Genomic DNA, 13,376 nt, shown 5'->3' on the forward strand with positions numbered 1-13,376 from the left:
TTAGGAAGGGAGATGCTTCATCTAGTGTGTGTATTTGTGTGCACGCGTTACATGCCTGGGTAAAAAAGCTTTGAAGGGTTGGCCCTAAAATGTTTCAACGGTATTCTGAGGGTGGGGTTGATTGCAAGTGACTTTTAAAGTTTTTAGTCTTTTTTTTTTTAACTTTCTGCTTAGCACTCAGTAGGTCCTTTTTCCACATACAAAAATAAGCATTCAGTGTCCAGCTTCTGAATGGGCTATGTACCCAGAGCCCTCGAGCGACTTCGCTGCTGTAGCACAAAAAAAGTGTTTTCCAAAAAAACAGATGCGCCCTCAACCGCAAGTTTACCCGGGACCGCAGTGAGGGTTCGTGCTGGGCGGCGCCTTAGCGGTCCGCGCAGAGGGAAAGGGCTCCTTCCCACTAGCTTTCTGGGCCCTTCGCCCCAGATCTACCTCTGTCCCCGCAGTCCCCACCACCTTCACCCTCCCTCCGGCTTTTCGCGCCACCTGCAGGCGCTCCGCCGCGGGACCGGCCCCCCGCCCCCGCTCCTCCCCGCCAGGACTTGTCAGTCATCGCGAGCGAGTTGGGGGTTCGCAGAGATCCGGATCCGGTTGCAAGACGCTCCGGACCTCCCCAAAAGAGGTGAGCGGGTGCGTGAGAACGTGAGCCAGCGTCCCACTCCTTTGCACGGATTGCAGAGTACTTTTTGCACAGTTGGGACGTTCGCAGACGTTCCCTAGGGATGCAATCCTGCAGTCGGTCCTGGGAGCGGTCACATGGAAGCTCTCTTTATCGTGTTATAAATTACTTTTAAAAAATTTGGTACTGGGTATCAGGCGCGATGGTGCTCGCCTGTAACCCCAGCGACTCGGGAGGCCAAGGCAGGAAGATCGCAAGTTCGAGGCCAGCCTTAGAAGTAAATTGGTTTTCTTCTCCTTTGGTAACAATTAGTGCTTCTGTAAATTATGTGGGCCACTCGACCACTGAGCCACATCCCCAGACCGATTTTGTATTTTATTTAGAGAGAGGGTCTCAATGAGTTGCTTAGCAGCCAGCTTTTGCTGAGGCTGGCTTTGAACTTTGTGATCCTCCTGCCTCAGCCTCCTGAGCCACTGGGATTACAGGCGTGGGCTACAGAGTCCAGCTAATTTAGTCTTTTCAACATCCCTATTTTATACACAAGAACTGAAGGCCCAGATAGTACGAAGCAACCCAATTCAGTGTTTTCTAAAGACAGATCAAGTGTTCAACTTGATGGCATTTGAAAAACAAGTTTGGAAATGAAAACTTGACTCAAAAGCCCTGTGACTATTAAAAGTCTATATTTTAGTNGTTTTTTTTTTTTTTTTCTTTTTTTTCACACTGGTATTGCTTTCTAACTATCTTGTTGGGTTTCCCAAGAAATATTGCCCAAAGCCTAGGGATTTTCTAGGAGAGAAGGTTTGTTCAGTCAGAGGTCTTGAGTTACTGGGGGAAATGCATCACGGATCACATATCAAGGAAGAGCAATAAAAATCATCATCACAGTAGGTGTTTTATGTGTGAAAACTAATTTAATTTTTTTCTGGTATCAGGGATTGAGCCCAGAGGTGTTCAACCACTGAGCCCCATCTCTAGCCCTTTGAGACAGGGTCTCGCTAAGTTGTTGAGGCTGGCTTTGAACTCGCGATTCTCCTTCCAACTCCCGAGCCATTGGGATTACAGGCGTGGGCTACAGAGTCCAGCTAATTTAGTCTTTTCAACATCCCTATTTTATACACAAGAACTGAAGGCCCAGATAGTACGAAGCAACCCAATTCAGTGTTTTCTAAAGACAGATCAAGTGTTCAACTTGATGGCATTTGAAAAACAAGTTTGGAAATGAAAACTTGACTCAAAAGCCCTGTGACTATTAAAAGTCTATATTTTAGTTTTTATATTATACCCATCTAAAGAGGAGAGGTAAAGGCCAGATGTGATGATACACCCCTGTAATCCCAGAGGCCGAGGCAGGAGGATTGCAAGTTTGAGGCCATCATGGGTAAATTAGAGAGAACCTGTTGCAAAAGAAAAAAAAAAAATAAAAAGGGCTGGGGATGTAGCTCAGTGGTACAGCACCCCTGGGTTCAATCTCTAGGACCACAATAAAGGATGGATGAATGAATGAATGAATGAATGAATGAACCAATAGAAGAGAGGTAGGCAGACAGGATGGAGAGAAGACTGGAACTGGGTGCAGATGGGAGACAAAGAGGACCAAGGTCACCGGCAGGCAGACCTTTTGGAGCCTACAAGGCTTTAACCTATTGAAGTACTTCCGTGGCCGGCTCCCTGGGGCAAAGCTGGTTAATTTGGACTTGTTTCCACAGAAACTATATAAAAGTTGGAGCCCTGAGTTCTTGGTGGGGGAAAAGGATGTGGAGAATGTGACCTGCATGTATCTGTCTGTCTGTCTGTACATTTACCCTCAAGGGCTCTGGTCTCTGCCTCTACCAAGATGGCAGCCCCTCTTGTTACTGGTGTGGGATTTCCTGTTTGTTTTGATTTCTTAGCTGCCTGCCTGCCTGCCTGCTCAGGTTTGACCTCACGCTCACTCAGTAAGTGGCATCCTTCCGGCCACAACCTACTCTGACCTGCCCTTGAGGGTTCAGTTTCTGTCATCCCAGGCTGGCTGCACTTGGCTGCATCCATTACCACTTCCTGCCCCAGGACTGGGGAGGATGGTGACTTGGGTTCCCGTAGCAGAACCCATTTCCCCAAAGCTCCCCGACGAGCTCAGCTTTTTTCCTTAAGGCAGCTGAGGTCGGGGAAGGTGGGAGGGAAGAATCAGCTGCGCCAGAGGGAAGAGTAGACAGGTTTTGCATTTCTTTTTAGAGTTTATTGTGTGCGTGTAGTGCTGGGGATGGCATGCCAGGCAAGCGCTCTGCCACTGAGCAGCTGCCCCAAGCCCTGCATTTTCTTTCACTTTCAGTCCACTTGAAGCTCCATGTCCTCATTGCTGACACAGTTAGTCTCAAGGGCCATTGACGCAGCACCACAATCACATCGCCTTTTGACTGTGACTGCAGGGCTTGCTGCACTGTTGTCATGACAACACTGAATCCTTTCCATCCAAACTGTGGACGTCTGGAATATGACCCTACTGACAAGCCCCTTACTGTTCATGGATGCCGGCACGAGACACAAGACCCCCGGTCAGAGACAAAAGGCTGCCTTACTCATGGCACAAGCACCCAGTCCAGCTAATTCTCCTTGCTCTCCAAGACTCACAGGGCCAACACGGAGGGGCCCGGATGGCTTGCAGTGCAGCAAGGAATTCTGATCTTGGGAAAAGGACCTCTTTCACGCCTGTTCTTTTCTTTGTCCTGGTAGGAGACATTACCTCATCCCTCAAGGTTTCTTGCTACAAACAAAATTTTGAGAAAAGGCCTCGTAAAGAGTGGTAAGGCCCTCACCGCTTAGTATCCCCAGTAAGAAGACGCAGGGATGCCTCAGGCTATGGCAGGTTGCCAGGGTCATCACCTACCCCAGGTGGTTGAGGAGATGAAATGAGATGAACACCTGCATGTAATACACTCCACAATATCAGGTATTACATCAGCATCAGAGTTGGTCATGAAAGTTAAGGCAGTTCTTAACTCTTTATTAATGATTAATGAATATTTACATTAATTATTAATGAAATTGAAGCAGTTCTTTCTTTCTTTTTCTTTCTTTCTTTCTTTTTTTTTTTTTTTTGGTACTGAATATAAAACCCCAGTCCTTTATCTGTATTTTATTTAGAGACAGGGTCTCACAGAGATGCTCAGAGCCTTGCTAAATTGCTGAGGCTGGCTTTGAACTTGTGATCCTCCTGCCTCAGCCTCCTGAGGACTATAGGTGTGCACCACCATGCCTGGCTGAGGCAGTTCTTTTTTTTTTTTTTAATACCTTTATTTTATTTATTTTTATGTGGTGCTGAGGATCGAACCCAGGGCCTCGAATGTGCTAGGCAAGCGCTCTACTGCTGAGCCACAACTCCAGTCCAGCAGTTCTTAACACACCCTTAACATGTGTAAAAGGTGAATGTGTACTCATTGAATAATAACTTAAATGCTATAAGGTAGGAGGGATCCTATTTTCCCAACCATACAAATTTGTATGTAATATCTAATAACATCTTGCCTTTTAGATGTTTTTTCAGTGACACTTCCAGATCGTTTGTCCATATTCTTTTATTTTCCAATTGAACTCATAATCATTGGCTCAGGTCCAACTGGAAAAAACCAGTTTTGGAAGAAGACCTGCCGCCTTGGGCCCACCTGTTGGCATCCAACTATAGTAAGTCATGAAGCATTTGCTTTGTATCACTACTGTCAGCAATTTTCATTTGGAAAAGTTTTTCATGAATTTAATAATAGGGTAAAATGTAACAAAACAGTAACAATTCCAGGGCCACAGCACTGGCTAAGGCGACAGCAGTGCCCCTAGACCACTGGCTGGCTAAAGGGCCACTTGTCATGCTTGTCACTGGTCAGCGGAGTGAGGAAGTCCATCATAAGAGGCAGCTGCCGGGTGGGCATGTGGCCTGGAGAACTAACACAGGAAGCTCTAAGATTGTTCACCCTGGGCTCCTGCAGGAAGTAGCTGTCCAAGCCTTCACTAAGCCTGACCTCAGTTGCCTGTGTCTGCCCCAAGAAGAGCGTGTGTTTGGCCACCTTCCTTCCAATAGGCACAGTCCTGAGTACATGGGGGCTCTGCTTCATGCTTATCAGCTTATTAAAAAGTTGGGAGGCTGGGGACGTGGTTTAATGGTAGAGCATTCACCTAGCATGCATGAGGCCCTGGGCTTGATCCCCAGAACTGCAGTGGGGTGGGGATTGGTTCCTGGATACACAGCTGGAAAGGCTAGAGGGCCTCAGGGAGAAAAAAAAAATTAGAGCCTGGGACTTAGATGTCATCCCAAACCAGTCTGAGGTTGAGAGAGACTAATAGGCAGGGACTTGAAGCTACCAAGATGAAAGGAAATTATAGCTCAAAGAGGAAGTGCAATAAAGTCACTCCAGCCAGGGGCAGTGACACAGGCTTTGTAATACCAGCGACTCTGGAGGCTGAGGCAGGAGGATCACCAAGCTCAGAGCCAGCCTTAGCAATTTATTGAGGCCCTAAGCAACTTAGTGAAATCCTGTCTCAAAATAAAGTAAAAAGGGCTGGGGATGTGGCTCTGTGGTTAAATGCCCTTGGGTTCAGTCCCCAGTACATTAAAAAAAAAAAAAAAAAGTACACTACAGCATGATCTGTTTGTTTTTTTAATGGTTTAGCTTTTACTTTTATTTTTTCCACAATTTTATTGGTGCATTTTGGTTGTACATAACGGTGAGATTTGTTGTTACATATTTGTACATGCAATAACGACTTTTTAAAATAAATCATATAACATTTGTTAATTTATGCTTATTTGTACCATATTTATTTATTATGTTATTGTTATATACATATTGCTGGTTAATACATTCTTTTTTTTAAAGAGAGAGAGAGAGAGAATTTTAATATTTATTTTTTAGTTTTCGGCGGACACAACATCTTTGTTTGTATGTGGTGCTGAGGTTCGAACCCGGGCCGCACGCATGCCAGGCAAGCGCGCTTACCGCTTGAGCCACATCCCCAGCCCCAACTTTTTTTTTTTACGGCTCCACTCTACAAGAGAAATTGGAGGAAATGGGATGGGGGAGGGAAAGACTAATGGAGGAGCTGCCTGGTCTATATGGGAGATTCAGCTTATCACAAGGTTGTCCATGTCTGTGGCAGAAGCAGGTTCCCACAACTCTGCAAGCCACCTGCTGCCTAGTTACAATCAGATCCGTCCTGGAACCAGTGTGAACCACACTTGACAGTGACTGTCCTCCTAGGGAATATATATTTATTTCTTTTTAAACAAGTATATCAGGCATGATGGCAAATACCTGTAATTCCAGCAGCTCAGGAGGCTGAGGCAGGAGGATCGAAAGTTGAAAGCCAGCCTCAGCAACTTAGCAAAGCCCTAAGCAACTTGGTGAGATTCTGTCTCTAAATAAAATATAAAAAGTGCTGGGGGGCTGGGGATGTGGCTCAAGCGGTAGCACGCTCGCCTGGCATGCGTGCGGCCCGGGTTCGATCCTCAGCACCACATACAAACAAAGATGTTGTGTACGCCGAAAACTAAAATAAATAAATAAATATTTAAAAAAAAAAAAAAACACGTGCTGGGGATGTGGCTCAGTAGTTAAGTGCCCTGGGTCCAATCCCTGTTACCAAAAAACAAAGAAAAATCAAAACAAGGGTATGACAACCTGCACACCAAAATGAATTCTTGGTCACTGTAAACCAGTCACCTGATAAGGTAATGGTACTTGTTCTAAGAATGCAACCACAGTTCAGAGCATTCTGCCAAGAGTCACCCCATCTGTAGTGATGCTGTTGAATATGCCCAATGTTGTGACCTGTCTTCAGCATGAGGTTTGAAGTTGGGGAACCAGAACAAGCTTGCTGGGTGGAAGGGCCGTGAGGTTGGGTAAGACCATGTGAAAGAGGATGGATACAACAAAGAGGCATGTTTCCTTAGTGAGTCACGAACTTCTTGCAAACACAGAAGGTTTCAGAAATGTTTTTGAGAAATGCAACACTGTAGGACAATACCTTACACTCACTATTTCCTAGCATAGTTCTGGGTGCCAGGCAACCCTACAGAGTAGGGAAAACCATCTCTGTTAGGCATAGAGGAGCTGGGAACCTGCCTAAGTGTACACAATTCATAAGGGGTGAAGCTGGGATTTGAACTCAGGCAGTCTGTCACAAAAGCCCACACTTTCTGGGGGGAAGGGGTACAAGGGATTGAACTCAGGGGCACTTGACCACTGAGCCACATCCCCAGCCCTATTTTGTATTTTATTAGAGACAGGGTCTCACTGAGTTGCTTAGCACCTCACCATTGCCGAGGCTGGCTTTGAACTCATGATCCTCCTCCCTCAGCCTCCTGAGCTGCTGGGATTACAGGTGTGTGCCACCATGCCTGGCTATGCTTTTTTAAAAATATTTATTATTTTTTAGTTGTAGTTGGACACAATATCTTTATTTTATTTTTATGTGGTGCTGAGGATCGAACCCAGAGCCTCACATGAGCTAGGCGAGCACTCTACCACTGAGCCACAACCCCAGTCCCCCTGGCTATGCTTTTTATCATTACATCAAACTGCTTCTTGGTTAAAACAAAAGAGCATTACCCTCTAAGATGCAGACTTGAAGGGGAAGAAGCCTGTTTAGAAAACTGTACCAGATGAATTAATTAGAAAATCAACTTTGCCACTACATATATATATATATATTTTGTGGTACTGGGGACTGAACCCAGGGGCACTGTGCTACTGAGCTACATGTCCTGCCTCCTTTTAAATTTTGTGACAAGATCTTGCTAAGTTTCCCAGGCTAATCTTGAACTTGAGGTCCTCCTGCCTCAGCCTCTCAGGTTGCTAGGATTACAGGTGTTAGAGTCTGTAAACAAGTCAAAATAACACCTGGCATTTTGCCAGGGGAATGTTAGAGTTCGTAAACAAGTCTGGATGGTGCCTGGCAAAATGCCAGAGGGAGTGGTTTGAGAAGTAACAAAAGTGAGCCATTAAGTGTGGAGATTCCTTATTGGTTGACTGATGTATCTAGTTTATGCTAATTAGATAAGCTGTGTGGAATGTATAAATACCGCTGCTGTCCTGCAATAAACGGTTCCCACTCCTGCTGTATCAAGTACACAAGTTATTCGTCATGACGTCGTCTATAATCCTAGAAGCTCAGGAGGCCAAGGCAGGAGGATCGCCAAGCTCAAAGCCAGCCTCACAATGGCGAGGTACTAAGCAACTCAATGAGACCCTGGCTTTAAATAGGGATTGGGATGTGATTTAATGGTTGAGTACCCCTGAGTTCATTCCCCAGTACCCCCCCCCAAAAAAAGTGCATTACTGGATGAACTGATATCCCAGGCAAATAAAGAACTACCACTTATGGGGTCCCTTCTCCATTTAAGAAACCAAATTATACTCACTAGAATCATTTGGTTTACCTTCAGTCCTACCCTGTAAGAGTATATTCTATCCTAGATCAGGAGGCATTTCATTGTTCAATATGCAAATTACAAGGTCATACTAGACTTTGAGGGGAACCAGTACCCTGCCTTTCCAGTCCCAAGAGCTCAGGCAATTTCGGGGCTTCCTGGGAAAACCAAAGACAATCACCAAGTCCTCAGGAGTTTCACTAGGTGTCCCGCATTCCATAACTACTGGCCACGTGACCTCCATCAGGCACGAGCGACCTCTGGTTCCACCGGCTGTGGCTTTCCAGCTGTACTCTGTCCCTGGTTCTCCCACTCCTCCACCATCCATTTTGCCTAGCACCAGGACTGTCCCCTTCCCCATGCTCAGCTCTGTGAGAAACTCCTGTCCATAGGGTCTGGAAAGAGAAGGCCTGCCTTGGAGGCAGACCAAGTCAGACAAGTCATACTGCTTCTTGGAACCTCGATTTTTTCACTGGTAAAATGGAAAACACCAGTATATTTCACCAGATTTTTTTTTAATATTTATTTTTTGTTGGACACAATACCTCTATTTATTTACTTTTATGTGGTGCTGAGGTTCAAACCCAAGGCCTCTCACGTGGTAGGCGAGAGCCCTGCTGCTGAGGCACAACCCCTGTCCTATTTCACTGGATTTTATAGGGATTAAATGAAATTATGTACCTTGAACCATATCACTTCATTTAGTTACTTCTCAAGTATTTATATGTACACTAAACTGCATAAGTAATTTTTTAAAATTTGGTGTTGGGGATTGAACCCAGGGCCTTGTGCATGCAAGGCAAGCAGTCTACCAATATACCCCAGCTCTCCATAACTACTTTTAAGGACTCAGAGAACAACAAAATCAATTAGGATCCTTGAGAAGTTATAGTCTTACAGGACAAATGAAACATAAAAGTAATTGCAATTATAAAGCATAATGCAAGCTGGGCATGGTGGCCCATACCTGTAATTCCAGCTTCTTGGGAGGCTGAGGCAGGAGGATCTCAAGTTTGAGGCACATTCTCAATTTTCTTTTTTAAACAGAATGCAGTCAGTATCATAACACATAAACATGCTAAAGTGGAACTCTGCAAATGTTTGTTACATGCAAAATACTCTAAGCTTTTCCTTTCTGATCCACCATCTGTGGTGGAACTGCTGCTGAGATAGATTTTCTAAAAACAAAAAATTCTTGCAGGAAGACTATCATGCTCAAGGCTGAACCCTTGGATGCTATAGAAAATGTAAAGGTCAAGATCCCCAATTAAGGAAGGAATTCCTTCTGATCAACAGAGACTGATCTGTGTTGGTAAGCAACGGGATGAACTTTGTCTGACTACAACATGGAGAAGGAATCCACTCTTCATCTTGAGCCAAGGCTTTGTGGTGGTGCTAAGAAAAGGAAGAAGTCTTAGACCACTACCAAGAAGAATAGCCTAGGAGAAAGAAGGTTAAATTGGCTGTCCTGAAATAATGAAATTGGCAACATTCGTTGCCTTCGTCAGGAGTGTCCTTCAGATGAATGAGTTTTCATGTCCAGCCACTGTGACAGACATTATTGTGGCAAGTGTTGTCTGACTTACTGATGCAACAAACCAGAAGACAGCATGCCTTAAACATAGCAGCTTGGGAGGCTGAGGCAGAAAGATCACAAGTTCAAAACCAAACTTAGTAACTTAACAAGACATAAGCAACTCAGAGAGACCCTGTCTCTAAATGAAAAATAAAAAGAGCTAGGGGTGTAGCTCATTGGTAAAGCACCCCTGGTTTCAATCCCCAGTACCAAATAAATAAATAAGAGACATGAACTAATAACAAAAGAAAAAAAATACTCTGTAAGGTTTTGTTTAATCTAAATTCTAGTCCCTACAACCAAATACATGCTGAGACACTGTTAAAAAAATTCTTCCAAAAGAGAAAATTATGGCTTCCAATTGTCTCCCGAATAAAGTAAAAACTCTTTATAATGGCATTCTTTCTTCAATAAAGAGATCACAGACTCTTTCTTGGCTTTGTTCCATTCCTTACACTTGCCCTGCAGTCAGCTGAACCCAGCTCTTCCCAGTTCCTGAAACATGCCTCGGGCTTCCCACCTTCATGCTTTTGATTTTTATTTCCTGTGTCCCTTTGAAACCTCCTACCTCTAGCTTCTACTGAAATACAGCCAGACTTTACGTCACAACCACTACTCACTCTGTCTCCTAAGGCAGAAGTGATTTCTCTGATCTTTTCCTTGTGGCACTGATACAGCCTGCTTTTGTGAGTGTGTGTGTGTGCATGTGTGGGGGGGCATGCTGGGGATCTAAGAATCACAAAAGACCGCATATCATATAATTGATTCCATGTGTACATGGAAGATGTCCAAGTAGGAAAAGCAGAAAAGAGATTGATGTTTGCCTAGGTGGGAGGTAAGGACGAGAGAGAGACTGGTAATGGGAAAAAATTCTTATGCTAAGCAAAAGTTCTGCCTCTAAGCTATACCCTATTGCATCCTGCTTCTTATTGCAGTTATCTGTGTTTTGCTTCTCCTGCAAGGCTGTGACATCCCAAGGTCTTGAAAATATAGTGCACATATGTTCGAGAGGTAACTAAATAAAGTGACTAGTCTGAAGGGACTATTTCTATGCAGGGCCCAAGCAGACGTCTGAGCCACCTGTTCAGGCCCAGGTAGAGGAGCAGGGAATTCTGAAGATCTGTAGGAAGAGGCAGCACAATAGCGCACACATGGACATGAATGAAGCTCAAAGTCCTTGCTCTGAATCCACTGTGGTAACTACGGTCACTCCAGGGGTCTTGTTCTACCAGGGTGCCCCAGTCCCTCAGCATCCTTTTAAGAGAATAATCCTTTTAAAAGTTGTTTAAACCAGATTTGGTGCACACCTATGACCCCTGGATTCAACCCTCAGTACAAAAACTAAACATTAAGTGAAAGAAGCAAGTCACAAAAGACCACATAGCATATGACTCCATGTATGTATATAAAATGTCCAAATAGGAAAAGCAGAAAAGAGATTAATGGCTGCCTAGGTGGGAGGTAAGGACGAGAGAGACTGGTAATAGGAAAAAAATTCCTTTTTTCAATATTTTTTAGTTTTGGTTGGACACAACAGCTTCACTTTATCTATTTATTTTTATGTGGTGCTGAGGATTGAACCCAGGGCCTCACACATGCAAGGTGAGCACTCTACCACTGAGCAACAATCCCAGCCCCCAAAGGAAAAAATTCTTATTGGAGTGATGAAAATGTTCTTTGGATTTTTTATGATGCCAGGAATTTGAACCCAACTCTGGAGGTGGAGGTTGGAGGATTTCAAGTTCAAGGACAACCTTAGCAACTTAGTGAGACCTTGTCTCAAAATAAAAAATAAAAGGGCTGGGAATGTAGTTCCTTTGTAGAGTATTCCTGGGTTTGATCCCTAGTACCTCAACAAAACAAAACAACAACAACAACAAAAACTTTTATTGAGATATAATTTATAGGTCATAAGATTGTTTCATTTAAAAAAGTAGTGTTCTGGGCTGGGGTTGTGGCTCAGCAGTAAAGTGTTCACCTAGCATGTGCAAGGCCATGAGTTCCATCCTCAGCACCACATATACATAAATAAAATAAAGGTACATATAAAAAAAGTAATGTTCAGGCTGGGTGCAGTAGTGCAGTCCTGTAATCCCAGCAGCTCAGGAAGTTGAGACAGGAGGATTGTGAGTTCAAAGCCAGCCTCAGTAAAAGGGAAGTGCTAAGCAACACAGTGAAACCCTGTCTCTAAATAAAATACCAAATAGGGCTGGGGATGTGGCTCAGTGATCTAGTGCCCCTGAGCTCAATCCCTGGTACCACCCCCCCCCAAAAAAAAAGAAATGTTTAATATTTTTTCATCTGTATTCAGAACTGTGCACCAATGATTAACATCATATGGAATATTTTTGGGGGGGTGGGGGTACCAGGATTGAACTTGGGGGCATTCAACCACTAAGCCACATCCAAGCCCTATTTTTTATTTTTATTTAGAGACAGGGTCTCACTGAGTTGCTTAGCACCTCACTGTTGCTGAGGCTGGCTTTGGACTCACAATCCTCCTGTCTCAGCTTCCCGAGCTGCTGGGATTACAGACATGTGCCACCATGCCTAGCTCACATGTAACATTTTTGGGTTCAGTCTCCTAGCATCATAAAAAATCCAAAGAACATTTTTCATGAGAAAATTTTTCCCATTATCAGGTTCTCTCTCTTCCTCACCTTCCATCTAGGCAACCATTAATCTCTCTTCTGTCTTTCCTACTTCAAACATTTTATATATATATATATATATATATATATATATATATATATATGNNNNTATATATATATATGGAATCATATGAGGTCTTTTGTGATTTGCTTCTTTCACTTAACATTTAGTTTTGAACTGAGGATTGAATCCAGGGGAACTCCACCATTGTTACATCCCCAGCCCTTTTATTATTTATTTTTGAGACAGGGTTTTGCTAGCTTATTGAGGCTGGCCTTGGGCTTGTGATCCTCCTCCCTCAGCTTCCTGAATCACTGGGAGTTGCAACTGGGCCCAGTTTTCCAACCCTTTTGTGTCCATGTGTCAGCATGGACACAGATTATAAATCAGCCTTAAGGCTTTGGATTCAAATAACCTTCAGGGAGCCCCCACCTTGAGTCCACACACTTCCTTAAGTGCTTTCAAATATTCTACTGTCTTTAATCACAACAGTCCTATGTGGAAATTTTTATTGTCTCAAGCTACAAGGCTTACCTGACTGTCTTTTGGAAGGTTTAGATTTAAAAACAAAACAAAACAAAACAAAAGGGCTGGGGATACAGCTCAGTTGGTAGAGTGCTTGCCTTGCATGCATAAGGCTCTGGGCTCAATCCCCAGCACCATAAAAAAAAAAAAAAGTAAAAAACATGGTAACATGGTCCAGGGTAGCAACTCCAGGCCTACAGGGACCTGCAAGCAGCGGGTGGCCAGGTTTGGGAGGACGGGCGCAGTGGGAGGAGCATGTGCATCTTCTAACTTTGGCTGCTGCGGAGTAGCTCTGAGCAAGGATGAGGGAAATGCAGATTTTGTGTGAATTTTCGAAATTTTAAATAAGGAGCAACAGCGAGCCAAACAAAACAACAGCACAGGTCAAATTTGACCCAGGAGACTGCCGCCGTGGACGGGTTTCTTTGGCTCAAAACTCATAGTCAAGTCCCCCCCCCCCCAAGAAAACGTGCTGCAGGAGGGCCATCATTCAGTCCTTCATTCCGCCGTGAATTGCCAATGCCTGGAGGGATGCGGTGGACTGACGCGGAACCGGGTGGAATAGGGAGGCTGCATTGGGAGCTGCGGAGGAACATAAAGTCACC

General features: G+C 44.3%; 1 pseudogene; it reads left to right on the plus strand.

The window, feature by feature from the left end:
- The first annotated feature begins 238 nt into the window (after window positions 1-238).
- On the plus strand, window positions 239-9,637 carry LOC107154023 (annotated as a pseudogene).
- The last annotated feature ends 3,739 nt before the right edge of the window (window positions 9,638-13,376 follow it).

The sequence above is a fragment of the Marmota marmota genome, unplaced genomic scaffold, assembly GCF_001458135.2.
Source record: "Marmota marmota marmota unplaced genomic scaffold, marMar, whole genome shotgun sequence".
NCBI lineage: Eukaryota > Metazoa > Chordata > Mammalia > Rodentia > Sciuridae > Marmota > Marmota marmota.